Genomic DNA, 16,628 nt, shown 5'->3' on the forward strand with positions numbered 1-16,628 from the left:
TTTTGTCTAAGTGTACTAAGGCATTTCCACTTCACTGTAATTAATTTTGCCAACCATTTAATGATTTTCACACTTGTACTTGGTCGTTTACATAAGACAAATACACTTATGGTTGTAGTTTGGGGGAGGGAAGGGGCAGTAGACCAATACTCCATGCAATGCTAGAGTGTAGAAGAGAAAGTATAAACATGACAGCTGAAAGATGGAAGTGTCCTGGGTTCCACCCCTTAAAGTGTGAAGGTTACCAAATTGGTCCCCAATGTATAGAAAAATATTCTAAACTGGAATGTAATTTACTTGGAAGGATTTTCCTCATGACGAAACCCATGAAAACAACTTCTACATATTATGGTATATAAGGTGGAATTTGATACCCTGTGCCTTTAAGAAGTATTTTCCTTATATGAGGAAAGTCTCTGGAGCCTTCATAATTAAAACTACCCTATAATCCTGGAAAAGTGGATGGAGGTTGAGATTTTCCACCACATAAGTATTGGCTAAGTTTTATTGCCTGAAAAAAAAAAACTTTTTCATTAGTGACTTTCTCTATGCTTATTTGGTGCCAGTTCTTATATTTATTTTTGTTTTACACTAGTTTTGACTTTTATTCGTATAATTCAATTCAGATTTCTATTGGTTGCATTGGAAATTTTCACAATGACTGCTGCAAATTCTCCGTCTGGTTTTGTTTTGAATCATAGAGACAGTATGATTGCGATGGAGAGGAGAGGTGAAGAGCCAAGAGCAGAGAAACCAGCCCTTTTCATCTTGCTCTTCTCACTGGTGGCCCTGCACACATGGGCAGCTCTCACTGGATTCACTGAGTTATCAAAAGGAAGAAAAACATGAAATTGGGAGGGGTCGTGTTGAGGTGTATAGGGGAGGAGCTGAATGGGCAAATGGGGGTAGATATGGTCATACTCCAATATGTATATGTATATACATATACATAAATTCTTAAAATTAATTTAAAATAATCTAGTGTAGCTTAGAATACCAACTCATTTGTCACTGGGCTTCTTGCATCAAGAGCTAGTTTGTAAACCCATCTTCACTTTTTATCTTGCTATCAGTATCGATCTCCCTACTAGGATTTGTTCAAAATTATCTTCTTTCTATTCTGAAGATGTTTTGTCATCTTCCTATCTGAAAAGGACTTTGGTTGGCTTCTGTCCATTCAAATCTTCAATGTTCTTTAGAACCTTGCTAAAGAATACTTTCTACCAGAGGCTTTCAAAGAAAATTCTACCTAGGAAGGTTGTCTGAATTAAATATTTTATGCTATATTTTTGTTTCAAATTTTATATGCCTACTATGCACTCATAACAAATAGTTGGGAGTATTAAGGGAAATTTATATGTAGATTCAGATTGGAGGATATTTATACATAAATTCAGATTGGGTTATTTCACTTTCTAGTTCTCCAAAATTTTTTGTTCAGTATTTGATATTTGAGTGAGCTGAGCCTCGAAGTTCAGTTGCTTAACCAAAGAAGGGAGTATGTACCATGGAGAAGAACATTAAAAGAATTGTAACAACCATGAAGAAACAGGTGTGTTTCCACATACAGCAGCAACTGTCAACTGCAGCATGGCTGGAAACTTAGATTTTTAATCTTTCCAGCCCCCATCTGTAGCATCAAATCTCATGAAAGCTACTTGTACCTAATGGCCCTATTTTCCAAATTCTGTTCCTTTGTGTGTGTGTGTGTGTGTGTGTGTGTATATATATAGAGATATATATTGTTACAGAAGAGTAAAATACAGCAAGATAAGATGCATAGCATGGAATACTTTCACCAAAACTGTTTTGAGAACTCTGAGCTAGCAGATGGCATTGGTTCAAATAACCCATTTCTGAGTCTTTGAATTAGGTCTATTAAATTCTGATATTCAGTAGCTATACATATATCACATTGATGTTCAATAAATGATTAACTAAGTCAATTCTAAGAATTGCTGTTTATTCAATAGGATAAAAAGAACCTTTACCTTCTGACACTTATCCCAAATTCTAGGCTGCTTCCATAGATTATTGAAGCTGGCCACTTTGTTCTGAAGTTTCTTGTTATGCAGATAATAAGACACATGCCAAAATATGGTTGCCAGGAAAAACTCTATTTCATTTAACATTGTGTCTCTTATCTTCATCTGCTTGGACTTAATATTTTTTAAATTTGTTGATCTAAGAGTTGAGCTGAGAGTGTTAATCTAAGACAATACTCATTAACTATCATTCCTTCATTCAACAAATGTTTGTGAGTGCCTATGTGTGATGGGTATTGATTGGAACACTTGTGGTACACAGGTGAATCAGATGAATAAATCTCTCTCTCTCTCTCTCTCAACACACACACACACACACACACACACACACACACACACATCCATTTTGGCCTCAAACTTGTTGTGTAGTTGAAGACTGCACTGAATTTCTGATGTTCCTACCTCTACTTCTGAGTAATGAAATTATAAACATGGGCCATAATGGTTAATTTATGTGGTGCTGAGGATTAAAACCATGTTCTTGTATGCTAGGCATACACTTGGAGTCCAAACAGATTGTGTTGTGTTAAACCCCAAAACCTGCTCCCTGAAGACTAGCTTTCATAGTACTGGGAAGAACTGTACAACCTGCCTAGGGAGAAAAATACATCAATGGTTACACCCAACTGTGATGCTTATAGGTACAAAGACTGTTATGGCAAGCTATCCCTAAAGGTACATTAGTGACGCTTATGTCTTGGTGGTAGCAAACATCTTTCTTCCTGAGTTTAGACACCACTCAACAGCAGGAAAAATATGCTGGTACTGGGAACCTTGCTGACTATAGCTTGTGAGGACATGGATCTTAGAGGAGAACTTAGTTCTGACATTTTCCTAAGCTAGTATATATAACTCCTCGCTGCATTTTAAATGCTTTTCCTGTTACACATCTGTAAGTGTAGTTCTCACCCCTCATCAAAGAAGCTTCCTTTTTCACAGTAGTCAGAGACCATTATAGAAAAGTTGTTTAAAATGAAGAGAACAATTATCCATAAATGTCCATCCCCAATTGATACATCTACAGCACTGTTCCTGCACCTAAGGCTCAGGGAACATTGCAGAAAAGAGGACAGAAAAACTGCAGGAGCCACAGAAGTGGATTATCTGATGCAAGAGAGTATAACCTAGAAGTGATAGGGAAGGCACACTCTTATTACACCCAAAATATGGCTGCCCTAACCAGTCTTGAACAAAGGTAAACCGATAGACCTGCTAACAATGAGGGCGCAAATCTCAAGGGACCCTAATCCTAGATAGTTATAAGCAATGACTACTGAGAGAGGCTAAATTAGTCTTTTCTAGGGATGATCTCTGTAATTGCTTATCCAATATTAAAGCATCAATGCCAAACACACCACACACACACACACACACACACACACACACACACACACACACGTATGTATGCAACACTAAAGAGACCCAGCAGACCGTACTTATATATTTGTTTTTATATGCAACGTAGCAGTAACTGTATATATAAGCAACATATACATATAGGAAGAACATTAAAGGAATCCTACAGGCTGTGCTCATATATTTATTTTTATACACAATGTAACAGTAACCATGAAAGACCCAGAGGCCGTGTATTTGAGAGGGAATGTGAGGTCAAGGGGAGGTTTGAAGGTGGATAGAAAGTAGGGAGGTTGTAATTAGAAATAAAAGAGAACAAAACTGAACATAAAACAAAAAATATTTATTTAAGCTGCTACTTAGCTGACTCTAAGGCAGTTAGTGGATCTGGTTTATTTATTAAATCAGTTTTTGTTTGCTTATTAATCCATCAGATTTTTTGATGGTATCACATTGCAATCTATAAAAGAACAAGATTGTCTAAAGACTTGACTCAAGAATAGATATAATTAACAAAGCAACTACAAAAGATTGAACTATTGGTGTCGCGGGTGCCTGCGCCACCCGCCTCACTCTCTTGTGTTCCGGCAGAGGCCCTGGCGGCCTGCACGAGCACCGGCGACCATGTTCCGACGCAAGCTCACGGCCCTGGACTACCACAACCCTGCAGGCTTCAGCTGCAAAGATGGAACAGAATTTAGAAACTTCGTTGTTTGGCTTGAAGACCAGAAAATTAGACACTACAAGATTGAAGACAGAGGTAACCTGAGAAATATCCACAGCAGTGACTGGCCCAAGTTCTTCGAAAAGTATCTCAGAGATGTTAACTGTCCTTTCAAGATTCAGGAGCGACAGGAAGCAAATGACTGGCTTCTTGGTTTAGTTGTTAGACTTGAATATGGAGATAATCCTGAAAAATACAAGGACTTAGTACCCAATAACAGGAAAAATACTGACAACACAGCTAAAAATGCAGAACCATTGAACAACCTGGATGTAAATAATCCTGATTTTAAGTCTGGTGTCATGGCTCTGGCTAACCTCCTTCAGATTCAGCATCATGATGATTACTTGGTAATGCTTAAGGCAATTCGCATTTTGGTTCAGTAGCATCTAACACAGGATGCAGTTGCTAAAGCAAATCAAACGGAAGAGGGCTTACCTGTTGCTTTAGACAAACGTATTCTTGGCTTTGACACAGGAGATGCAGTTCTGAACAAAGCTGCTCAGATCTTGCGATTGCTGCACAAAGAAGAGCTCAGAGAGCTACAGATGAAAATTAATGAAGCCATAGTAGCTGTTCAGGCAATCATTGCTGACTCAAAGACAGACCACAGACTGGGGAAAGTCAGAAGATGAGCACATCAGGATTTCAGCTTCTTGCCTGCCTAGTGTGATGGGAACCATGTGCATCAGCATGTGTTTGGAAATCAAATGTCACATTTTCAAGGGAGGAATCCCAGGAAATTGGCCGTGTTCTAGAGATTTACCACCATTGCTTTTTCTTTCTTTAATAAAGTTGGGAAAGAAAAAAGAAGATTGAACTATTGGTGTAAAATATGGTGGTCCTGGACAGGTATGTGGAATCAAGCCATCTTAGAAGTTGTCTGATACTAAAAAAAGGATCCAAAATCAGTATTTTTCCCCCTCGAAACAGGGTTTCTCTGTGTAACAGCCTTGGCTGTCCTGGAACTCATTCTGTAGACCAGGCTGGCCTTGAGATCTGCCCACCTCCGCCTCTCAAGTGCTGGGATTAAAGGTGCCCAACCCCAAATCAATCTATTGTATTGGGATTGTTGATAGAAGATAAAGTTCTCGCTTGAAGGAAATTACAGAGTAATTATGAGTGACCATGATCAAAGAACATGGTTTAGTCTATCTCCCAAACCATATTCCAATGTAATAGTGTCATGAAGTTTCTACAGAGGAAAAAAGAAGTCATAAATCAAGGCACTTCTCAAATATGGAACATCTGGAGGTACGTTATATAGCATGGTGAGTGAAACATTCTCACTCAAGCACTAGCTGGTAACATTATCTTTTAGGCTGGCAAAAACTAGTGGTCTGTTAACACAGCACAGAAGGTCACATGACAGTCACAAAGATATTCAGACATAGAGGTAGGAAAAAATGGCTGCTGGGGTTCAAAGGCCACTCAAGACAATTTGCCTCCAGGTTTGTCCAGTTCTTCACAATCACAGAGCTCTAATCAGTCAGATAGCCTTTCATTCTTGGATCTATACTCAGAGAACTCCATATCCTACCATAGAGAGATTTGTCTCTCATGTTTATTGTGGGTCTATTTATGATATCAAGGACACGGAATGAACCCAGATGTCCATCAACAGATGAATAGATAATAAAAACTAGATGACTTATAAAACAGAATATTATACATGTATAAAGAAAAATGAAATTGTGGATATATTCTAGAAATGGTATTTCATCTTTTTTGAAGAGTCTTCCCTTCATGTAGGTAATGGATCGAGTGCAAAGAACAAAAACACAGTTTCCCATCTTTTAAGTTCTGAACATGGGGACAGCTGCTCTGTGTATAGTTAAATTTGCAGTAGCTAAGCCTTTCTTTTCTTTGACATTTATCTTTTACATTCACCAATCAAAAATTATGTCAGAATGAAAACCATCTCACATACACGTTGGAAACCACTTTAACAGAGACACACAATTTCCCCCGACCCATATGGCCTTGAAAATGAGCTTGTGGGGCAAGGAACTGGTCGGTACAAATGTGTCTGATTCTTGGGTGGCTTGTGGTCAGTGGTGATGTTTTAACGAACTGATTTTGGCTTCTGTGGTCCATTGACCTGGGTATGGAATCAAAGCAAATGTTTTCAACTTTGTGGGACTCTGGGCCAAAGACAAGAGGTTTTGTTCCCCTTCCAGTAACAATTCTTTTCTGAGTGTTCACAGAATGATTGGACAACCTTCCCTCTATTTGAGACACATGCTTTGAGCAAGCTTTTCGGAATCTGGAAGGCCGGCTTTCAAGAACTAAAGTCTGTTGCAAAGCATGGTGATCAGTCATCCTCTTGGCACAATTTTAAGAGCACGGAGGAACTGCTTTCTGAGCACAAGTGAGTGCCACTCGCACCCTGGGTCCTTAGCAAGTTGCTTAAGCTATGCTTTCCAGAAGGCTACTACAGGCTTTCTATCAGTTTTAAGTCATTGTCAGTTTGGGACAAGAGTAGTTTACTGGGCTGTTCAGAAAGGTTCTGAGATCATAACTGGATGTGTGCAAGAGAATAGAGAAATGACAGACCAAGTGTGTGTGGCGCATTGTGCATTTGAATGACGGGGTGTTTTGGGAGTGAGCAATGAAGCAGATGCTTAAAAGGGGCAGATGGACTAGAGGGCTGGAAATTGATGCTCATGCAAATGATCCTGATTCAGTTTCCTACACCCATATCTGATGGTTCACAACCTATTCCAGGGCATCCAGCATCCTTTTCAGGCTTCTGCTGGCATCTGTACACATAGGGTGCACCTACACACACATGGGCATCCACATCCACACACACATTCAATCAATAAACCTTCAAAGAGGCACGAGATCAAAAGTAAGAGAAAGGAGATAATAAGAAAAGAGGACCCTCAGAACAAATTGGCTACACAACAAATCCACCCATGGGTTTCTCTAATTAGAGTGATATGTGGTCTCGAGTTTCTATAATTAAAGGGAGGTCACCTCTGACTCACTGAGACCCTGGCTCTGAACAAGCTGCTCCTGGGATTCTGACAGTTAGTGCGCAATCAGCTCTGAAAAGCTGGAGTAGGGTAGCTCGCTCAATGCCTTAATGTTTTTAAAAGTGAAAATCCTGCCTGTGGGCTTCACTCTTTACAGTTCTGACCGTTGTGCTTTGTAGGCTATTCAATGAACTCCTCTAATTTCCTATAAAGAAACAATGGGCGAACAAACAAAGAAGACCTTGTGCCCCTTTATAATGTCAAAAGATCTGGTTCTTTCTTTGAAGTAAGAGCCATTAGAGGTAGCCTGGGCCAGGGTTTTCCTAAGAGAGACTCCAAGTCTCTGTCATATGATTCTGGTGGATGGACTATGATGGTGTCCTGTAGCAGAACTGAAGGTCTGGTTTCATATGTTTTGCCTTGTGCGCATGACTTCTTTGAACACCTCCCCAAAGAACTGCCACTAATGTTTCCCTTCCCAGACTCGTTTGTTGAGCCATATCCCTGTAATTTATGAACAAGCATAGTTACAGCATCTTTGGCTTTTATTCTGTGGGAATCAGAGCTAAACCTTGCCACTAAGGTTTGGCTCAGACTTTCTTGCCTCCACACTTCAAGGGTTCTTTGGTGCCATTGATTAAACTTGGGATTTTCTTTCTTCCTATGGAGTATTCTGATATACCTACTTGTTCAGGCTAACACACACCACTCTCCAGGGAAGAATGGCAGCCAAATTAACATAAGACTTCGGACACAATGACCTTTATCTTGCTGATTTGTTGCTTATAATATTTATATATGTAACTGAAATGACTATTTTTGTGTTTTCTCAGTAACACTCTGCTTACATTTTCCATTTTTAATTGAAAATAGATTTTCCCCATGCAACACATTCTGATTATGGTTGCCTTTGCCCCCAACTCTTTCCATATCTTTTTCTCCTCCCAATTCACCCAAATTCATATCTGTTCTTGCTTTCTCTCACTAGAAATCAAACAGGCATCTAGAAAAAAAGACAATAAAATAAAAATAAATAAGAATAGCACAAAACAAAGTAATAGAGAAATAAAGATCTAACGAAAAAGCACAAGAAACACAGATAGATGCAGAGACATACATCTTGACCAGCACAAAAATTCCCTGGAAACAAAATGGAAAGTCGTAATATATAAGCAAAAGTCCTATAGGGTAAGAAAAGAAGAGGGGAAAGAAAGAAAAAGTGCCAGTAAGTTTGTTTTGTCTTGGCCATCTACTGCTGAGTTGTTCAGTTTCCATGAGTTTGTAAGCTTTCTATTGTTTCTGTTTTTGTTGATATCCAGCTTTACTCTGTGGTGGCCAGCTAGGATGCAGGGTGTCATTTCTTTGTTGAAATAAGAGCGGCGGGTCCCCCGCACCCGGCCGCCCACATGGCTAGCTTAGCTTATGCCCCAAAATAATTACACGGAAACTGTATTCTTTTAATCACTGCCTGACCCATTAGTTCCAGCCTCTTATTGGCTAGCTCTTACATATTGATCTAACCCATTTCTATTATTCTGTGTGGCCCATGAGCCGCCTTACCAGGAATGATCTTAACCTGCATCTGCCTGGTGTGGGAGAATCATGGCGACTCCCTGACTCAACTTCTTTTTCCCAGCATCCTGTTCTGTTTTCTCTGCCTACCTAAGGGTTGGCCTATGAAATGGGCCTAGGCAGTTTCTTTATTAATAAGAAATCATTCCCACATCATTTCTTTCTTTCTTTCTTTCTTTCTTTCTTTCTTTCTTTCTTTCTTTTTTCTTTTTTTGTATTTTGAGACTTGCTTTGTGTATGTAATCAACTTGGGGGAAGTTCCATGAGGTTCTGAGAAGCTAGTATTTTTTTTTTTTTTGTGTGTGTATGTTTTGATTAAATGTTCCATAAATATCTCTTAGGTCTAGTCAGTCTTTAATCTCTAATACTTCTCAGTTAGGTTTCTTTGGTGAATGGTCTATACATTGGTGAGGATGGGGTACCGAAGTCATCCAGTATCTATTAATGTGTGAGGGCCAATACATGATTTTAGCTGTAGCTGCTCTTCTTTTATGAACTTGGGTGCCTTTGGAATTGGTGCATAGATATTAAGAACTGGAATATCATATTGGTATGTTTTTCATTTGATGAGAATATAGTGTCCTTGTCTATTTCTTCTCATTAATTTTGTATCGAAGCTATTTTATCAGATATTAAACTGACTACAATTTCTTGGGTGTATTTGCTTGGAATAACTTTTTCTATCATTTTACCCTAAGGTGATGTCTGTCTTTGATGTTAAGGTGGATGTATGTCTTGCATACTGCCAAAGAATGGATCCTGTTTTTGTATTCAGCATGCTAGTCTGTCTTTTCTTTGGGGATCAGGACCTGGTGTTGAGAGTTATCAATGACCAATGTTTATTGATTCTTGTCATTTTATTGTCATAGTGTGGGTTTTTTTATTCTCTCCTTTCATTTGCTGATCCAAGATTCTTTGTTCAGTGTGTTTGCTTGGGTATGTTTAACCTCCTCAGGTTGAAGTTTTCCTTCCAGTGCCTTCCGTAGAGATGGATTATAGATAGATACTGCTTAAATTTGATTTTATCATGGAAGATCTGATTTTTTCATCTATTATTATTGAAAGTTTTGCTAAGTATAAAAGTCTGGCACCTCTGGTCTCTTACAGTCTGTACAACCGTCAAAGCCCTTCTGTCTTTTAGAGACTCCTTTGCAAAGTCAGGTATAATTCTAATAAGTCTGCCTTTATATGTTAGAGTGTTTGCCCCTTACAGCTTTTAATAGTCTTTCCTTGCTCTTAATATTTAAGGTTTTGATTATTATGTGCCATGTGGAATTTCTTCTTCGGTTTAGTCTATTTGGTGTTCTGTATACTTCTTACACCCTTCTTTAGGTGCCAATCAATATCACATATTCTTGTGTGATTTTGCTCAAAATATTTCCTGTGTCTGTGACCTGGGTTTCTTCTCGTTCCTCTATTCCTACAGTTCTTAGATTTGATATTTTCCAAGTGTCCAAGCTTTCTTGAATGTTTGTGCCTAGATTTTTTGTTTTAGTTTGCCTTTTTAAACCAAATTATATGTTTCTTCTATCTTGTCTTCAAAGCCTGAGATTCTTTGTTCCATGTCTTGTATTCTGTTGGTGAGGTTTCTTTTCAAGATTCTTGCTCAAATTCCTTAAATTTTCACTTCCAGTTTTTCTTCATTTGTATTTTAATTGATTCTATTTTTATTTTCATGTTCTGAATAATTCTCTTCATTTTATTTCACTGGTGTTTTCACAGATTTTACTAATGCACTTATTTGTATCCTCTTAAAGGTCCCTCATCATATTCATAACAGCTATTTTGAAGTCTGTGTCTTGTACTTCAGCTATATTTCATTTATCAAAGCGTACTGTAGTAAGGTTATTGGGCTCTAGTGGAGACATAATTGTCTTGGCTGATGTTGATTGTGCTTTTACACTGGTATCTAAGTATCTGTGTTTGCTATGTTTGTAATTTGCTATGTTTGTAGTATTGATGTCTGGTTTGTCATTGTTGAGTAGGTTTCCATTCCTTGTTTTGTGTAGCTCTCTCTGGATGATAGGAGCATGTGTTGTCTGTGCGTTGCCTGGTATCGAGTGCTTCTGAGTACCCTGTCAGGTGGGACCCCTGAGGATTCTGGGTAGAACTTGTTTCTAGGTATTAGGAGCTAATGTACAGAAGTGGTGATGGACTAGAAGCTGGGGCAAAGCTGAGAGGATCCACAGTAGGATCTGACTTCCTAGTAGGTGTGGCCTCCACATGGAGACAGTGTCTATGGTGTTGGTGGTGAGACAATATGGTGAGGAAGGAAAGCTGGAGGAGATTTGCTTAGTTTCCTGGGAGTTGTGGCAGAGAGGAAGGAGAGCTGGCATCTGGAGACATGCTACCAAGTGGAGATAAGACTGACATTAGAATTGGAGGGTGGGGATCAGAGTGCAAATTTCTTACTAGATTCCCTGTAGAGCATGGTCAGTGGGTTTTCAAGAGTAAAGAGAAAGGGTGAGCTAAATTTGTTTTATTTAGTCCTCAGTGTTAAAAATTTTGCCATTTATCATAACATTAAGTTAGTTTATTTAGTTTTATATTATACATTTTTTAATACATTCTGTGTCTTCTATTGATTTTAAGGTTATCTTTTGTTGGACTTTTTCACTTTTGAACATTGAGATTGTAGAATTGTCCAAGACACATCGTAGCTTTCCATACTTGTAAGTGAACCCGAGTGAGCTTTGCTCTGGAAGCTGTGCTAAGGAGCACATTGATGTTTGTAGAGGGGTGTGCCTGAGAGCATGGCTCTGCCTTTCTCTGACTACACAAAGATTATATTTGTATTGGAATCAAGTTTTACTGACTCAGAAGCTGTTGGATTTCTATTCGTTTCCACCTAAATAAAGTATGCTGAATTTGAAGAATCAATGTCATCATCTTAAGTTTTGAAATATATTATGCAACAAATATAAGCTCATGAGTTTCATTGATTTTAAAGTTTCCTAAAGAGCCCTGTGTGTGTTCACTTAAACGATTGTTTCCTACCTCTGCACATTGTTCTGTTTTCCTACTCCTCACAACTCTTACCTGTCGATTGGGCTCTGATGGAATAAACTCCTAGTTTTAATTGTACTAAAGCTTCAGAGAAACCCATCCTTCTGCAGAACAGTGAATCTCTGCCTAGTTATTAGCTCTGACTTGTATCTGACCTAAGGATAGGACATAACACATCTCTCAACCCCGTACAGTGCAAGAGGCTTGACTCCAATTCAGCAGTTCAAACTTCACTCACTGTACATTTACTTTCTAGTGATGTTAATTAGCTAATTTGTGAGGCACAAAATAAGCTATAATTAGCATGGTGCTTGGATATTTTACTTCTAACAACAGGAAGATGATTACCTTTGAAAATAATAAAAGCTTTAAATCGAAGGATCTAAATTACAGTGGTTGAGCAGTGAAGAAAAGTGAATTCTGTTAATCCCCAACTGCAAGTACCAATTAGTTAAGTATTAATCAATTTCCTATATAAATGGAAATGAGGAGAGTAGGATTCTTTGGAAAGATAATGTTTCTCATTGATGCAGACACAATCTGATGACATTTTTATGAAAAAGAAGTTCAACTTTTTATTAGCTTGTTCATTTTAACATGAATACTGCTGTTGTCCTTGTTAAACTCCTTTTGTGGCAGTCATATTGGTGAGATTTCATGGGTGTGGCTTCTGCCATTCTGAGGGGACACAGCGTCGTCAGCAAACTTCCTGGTCTCTGTCTCTCACATTTTTCTGTTCTCTCGTGCACAGTGATCTTAATCCAGAGCTGCAGGAATTGTGTTGTGGATGTACCAGTAGGGATTGGGCTGTGGTGTTCTGTAACGGTCTCTGTCTGTTGGAAAGGCAAATCTTCTTGATGAGTGGTGAGGACTACATTTATTGGTAGACTTGGAGAAGGATCTGTAGTTCCTTAAATATTGAAGCAGAGCATCTTCAAATGATTGCCCATCTTCCTCTATTTATAATAGTATTTCGAGCACACACAAAACAGTAACACCAATTAGGTTGTGCTTAGTATGATGCCTCCAAATTCAGAACAAGGTTTAAATTTAGAAGGATGTCCTAGTCATATAATGAATTATTTACTATGACTTTTGCCATCCTCTTTGGAAGGAACATCTAAGTGAGACCTTCATTTGGCTAGGATATGAAAACAATTGACTAGAACCTACAAAATAAAAGTAAGGAAGCACCTGGTGTCTGAACTGAGGAGCACATCTTGGGATGTGACAAAGGGTTCAAGAGTGCTTCTCGGGTTTAGCAGTCATTATCTAGAATGAGCAGTTCATGCAAAGCCCAGAACCTCGACTACTCAAGGGTCAGAAGAAGGCAGTTACATGATTTTAATCCTCAACATTTCTCTACCTCTAAGAGAGCTACTTCCTTCTGCCCCTATATCGAGATAGGTGAAGTTCGAAATATTTCAAAATGTGAAGATCTGTGAATACTGGCATGTTGTCTCAAGTGGAAGATGTCATTATAAAACAAAGTTTCACACTGAAAAACTTTAAAATATTGTCGAAATCACATGGAGAATTGAAGTCTAAGAAGCACATAAAGTGTATAAACGCTTCCTCTTCAGAACTGGATCCCATTTGCAAGGTATCACAATGTGTGGTTGAAAAGGCTTCAAAAAGCTCTGGTTTCAAATATTTAGAACAAGGGATATACTCAGAATGCATGTATGTACAGACATGTGTATATATATATATATATGTACATGTGAATGCACATATATGTACATGCATATATATTTATATTGGTAGATTTTTTAAATAAATTGAATGTCTATGGGTTCAGCAGATATTTCCTTTAGCAGAGATGACAGATCATAAAATGAACATATAAAAGCAAATTTATGTTTAATTTTGTCTACTGCAACAACTAGTAAATAAAATAATTCCATTTTCCAAGTATCAAAGCAAAATTTTACAAAGTATGTCATATCTTTACACAGAAGCAATGTTGTTGTTGGTGACATTTAAATATTCATATGAAATTCTGAGGGTTATATCACATTTGTTCATGAAAAATTTTGTATTATAGAAACTTTAATTTCTAAGACAATGTGTACTTTCAATGAAAGTTTAATTTTGAGATTGCACTTATTTATTTAGTGTCTGTGTGCATGCACACGTGTGTGAGTAAGCATGGCATGGTGCACATATAGGTCAGAAAGTTTATATCAATTCTTTTCATTTTTATTATGTAGGTTCAGTCATGACACATATTTCTCAGCTTCTTAATAAATAACTTAATGTAATCTTAGAAAGCAAACAAACCTGGGAGAATGACATTGCCAGCATTGTACTATACAACATAATTTTTATTTTATGTGTTATATGTTGTATAGTTGTAATAGTTCGTAAGGTTTGAATATTAATAAGGAAGCTATTATTTTACTCATTAATATTAATAATACAATATTTTTTCAATTAATATTAGTAATAAAATGTTAATGGAAAAGACAGACAAGTAGACATTCCAGGGGCCAAATCAACTCTTTACTATCAATGGTTGCTTACTTCAGTGTGTTGAATGTAGTTACAATGAAGAAATCATTTTACATCTAAAGAATTATATTTTTCCCAATGAATTTTTAGGTTGGTTCTTTATATATATTTGGATCAACTGAATTCTCATATACAAAAGTTCTTGATTTTACAATTAAGCATGGTTATAAATTAGTAATTAGTAGAACAAAAGTTCTAAAACAATAAGTTCTTGACCTTGAGAATTTGTAAGGTTATTCCCATCTACTGCTTCGAGTTTCCATAGGAATTTGTACTTATGTACATCAAAACTTTCACAGAAAAGTGTTGATAATCATGCTGTAGTTACTAACCTTGAACTGTTACAACCCAGTTGTACTTGAATAGTAGCGTCAACCAATAAGTGATGGAATGTACACATGTACAAACACACACACATACACACACTTTTATGTAATACTGTAACATAACAGAAATGAATAAACCATTTACAAAATACTAGGAAGAATGCTGTCAAAATATATTGAGAGAAATAAAGCAAAAATATTAAAAAATATACATCTGACAAAACAACATTTGTGTAAAGTCAAAAAATACATAAAATAATTAATAGTTAAAGGAATCAACAAAGACTACATTTGGAATGTAGTGACATAACAGAAGGAACAGGGGACATGTGATGGTGTATGACTTGATTTTCTGGTGGTTAACCACTGTGTTTACTTTGTAAGAGTTTGATAACTGTTTGCTTTTATAGCCCTTCCTCAATATATTGTGTATTCTCATCATTTGTTTTAGTCTGGCTAGTATAGAATTTTATGATTGTCAGACTAACAATATCATAAAACACATAGAATATTTAGCAAAGTTAAATTAACACTTTGCTAATGGATTCCTTTAAAAATTTAGAAAATTTGGTAGATTTTTTTTGTTTATTTTATTTAAAAAAAAACAACCTTTTTTTTTTTTTTAAATTTCACATACCAATCCCAGTTCCTACACCCACTCCTCTTCCCATTCCGTCCCCCATCCACTCCTCAGAGAAAGCAAGGCACTTTGACTATTATTCAAAAGCATTATCTGCCTGTTGAATGATCTGCCCGTGGAACAACAACAGGTACTTTAGTTAATATAGTTGATTGTAGACTAATAAATAAAACTTTTCCAGTAGTTAATATTGTTTTCAAATATTTATCCCTGAATGAAATCTATTTTAAAATTTCAGGAAATTCCTACTTACAAAGCATTATGTCTTTAAAATTTAAAGTATTAGGTAAAATTAGTCCACATGAGAGCTGTTTGAGACTAACAGCTTACTAGGATTATTGGGAGTGGCAGCGTGTCCCATTGGACACTGGAGGAGTGATGGTCCATGGGATGAGCCACTGAGTCCCATGCGTTCCTTCTGTGAGGAACACACGGAAGGAGAGCTTGCCTGAGGTGCTCATACTTAAACCTTTGAAGACCTTCCATTGTCATAAGCCACTTTATTTAATTCCTTCATCTCAGAAATAGGAATTCAACCACCTCCGTGACATCACGGTGACACAATGATTAATTAGCTAATGTTCGTGAAGTGCTTTGAGGGTATAAAGTGCAAACTTAGTGTTAAGCACAGTTGAACATCACAATCAATCAACACAATGCTTTATTACGCAGCATCTTCCAGTTCAGATAAAGTCAACTAATTTACTTAATGTGGAAGTTAGAATATGACACAACAAGCTACTAAAATTTTGTGCCATAAGACACAATAGGAGTCAGACAGAGATCATTTATTTATTAAATGTTTTAATTTTCACTCATTATAAATTTTACCCATCGTTAAAAACAAGAGAAAAACAATCCCATTTCAACTTTCTACTTCAGAGGCATGCATTAAGCCCATTCATATAATTGTACATGGTGGAGTGTCCTTGGCCTGTTCTCCATTCCAAACACAGTTTTTCATTCCCCAAATTACTGTTGTTCTCTGTCCAAGTATGTCTGAAGGCAAGAATGACAAGTCACAAAACACAATAACTAGCTTTGCCATAGTAAGAATATGTAGAGAGCTTTTTGTTACATGTGATTTGCATAATATATAAAAGAATATAAGATAGAGGTAATCTCCAAGTGATTATGGGAAATGTTTGATACAGTCCAGATATATCAACTCTGAGCCCAGATGCACAGAAAAATCATGATAAAAATGTAAACTCTTTCTTATTTATTTAAAATCCCAGTTGACACTATGTAAGATTGGGGAATTAAATAAATTCTGTTTGTCCACATTTAATATGGAAATCAACAAATGCTAACTGGAAAGTGATTTATCATTACTATAAATATTTAAAGTATTCTTAAAAATGCCGGAAATCTATCTTCTAACTACGTGAAAATACACTCATTCTTTGTTACAGCATGTGATTTATTTTGTACAGGAAAATTTAAGCTGCATAACGAACAAGT

The 16,628-nt window shown here is 37.0% G+C and overlaps 1 pseudogene; it reads left to right on the forward strand.

Moving 5' to 3' along the window:
* Window positions 1–4,011: 4,011 nt before the first annotated feature.
* LOC101994439 lies at window positions 4,012–4,796 on the forward strand (annotated as a pseudogene).
* Window positions 4,797–16,628: the final 11,832 nt, after the last annotated feature.

The sequence above is a fragment of the Microtus ochrogaster genome, chromosome 2 (genome assembly GCF_000317375.1).
Source record: "Microtus ochrogaster isolate Prairie Vole_2 chromosome 2, MicOch1.0, whole genome shotgun sequence".
NCBI classification, from domain to species: domain Eukaryota; kingdom Metazoa; phylum Chordata; class Mammalia; order Rodentia; family Cricetidae; genus Microtus; species Microtus ochrogaster.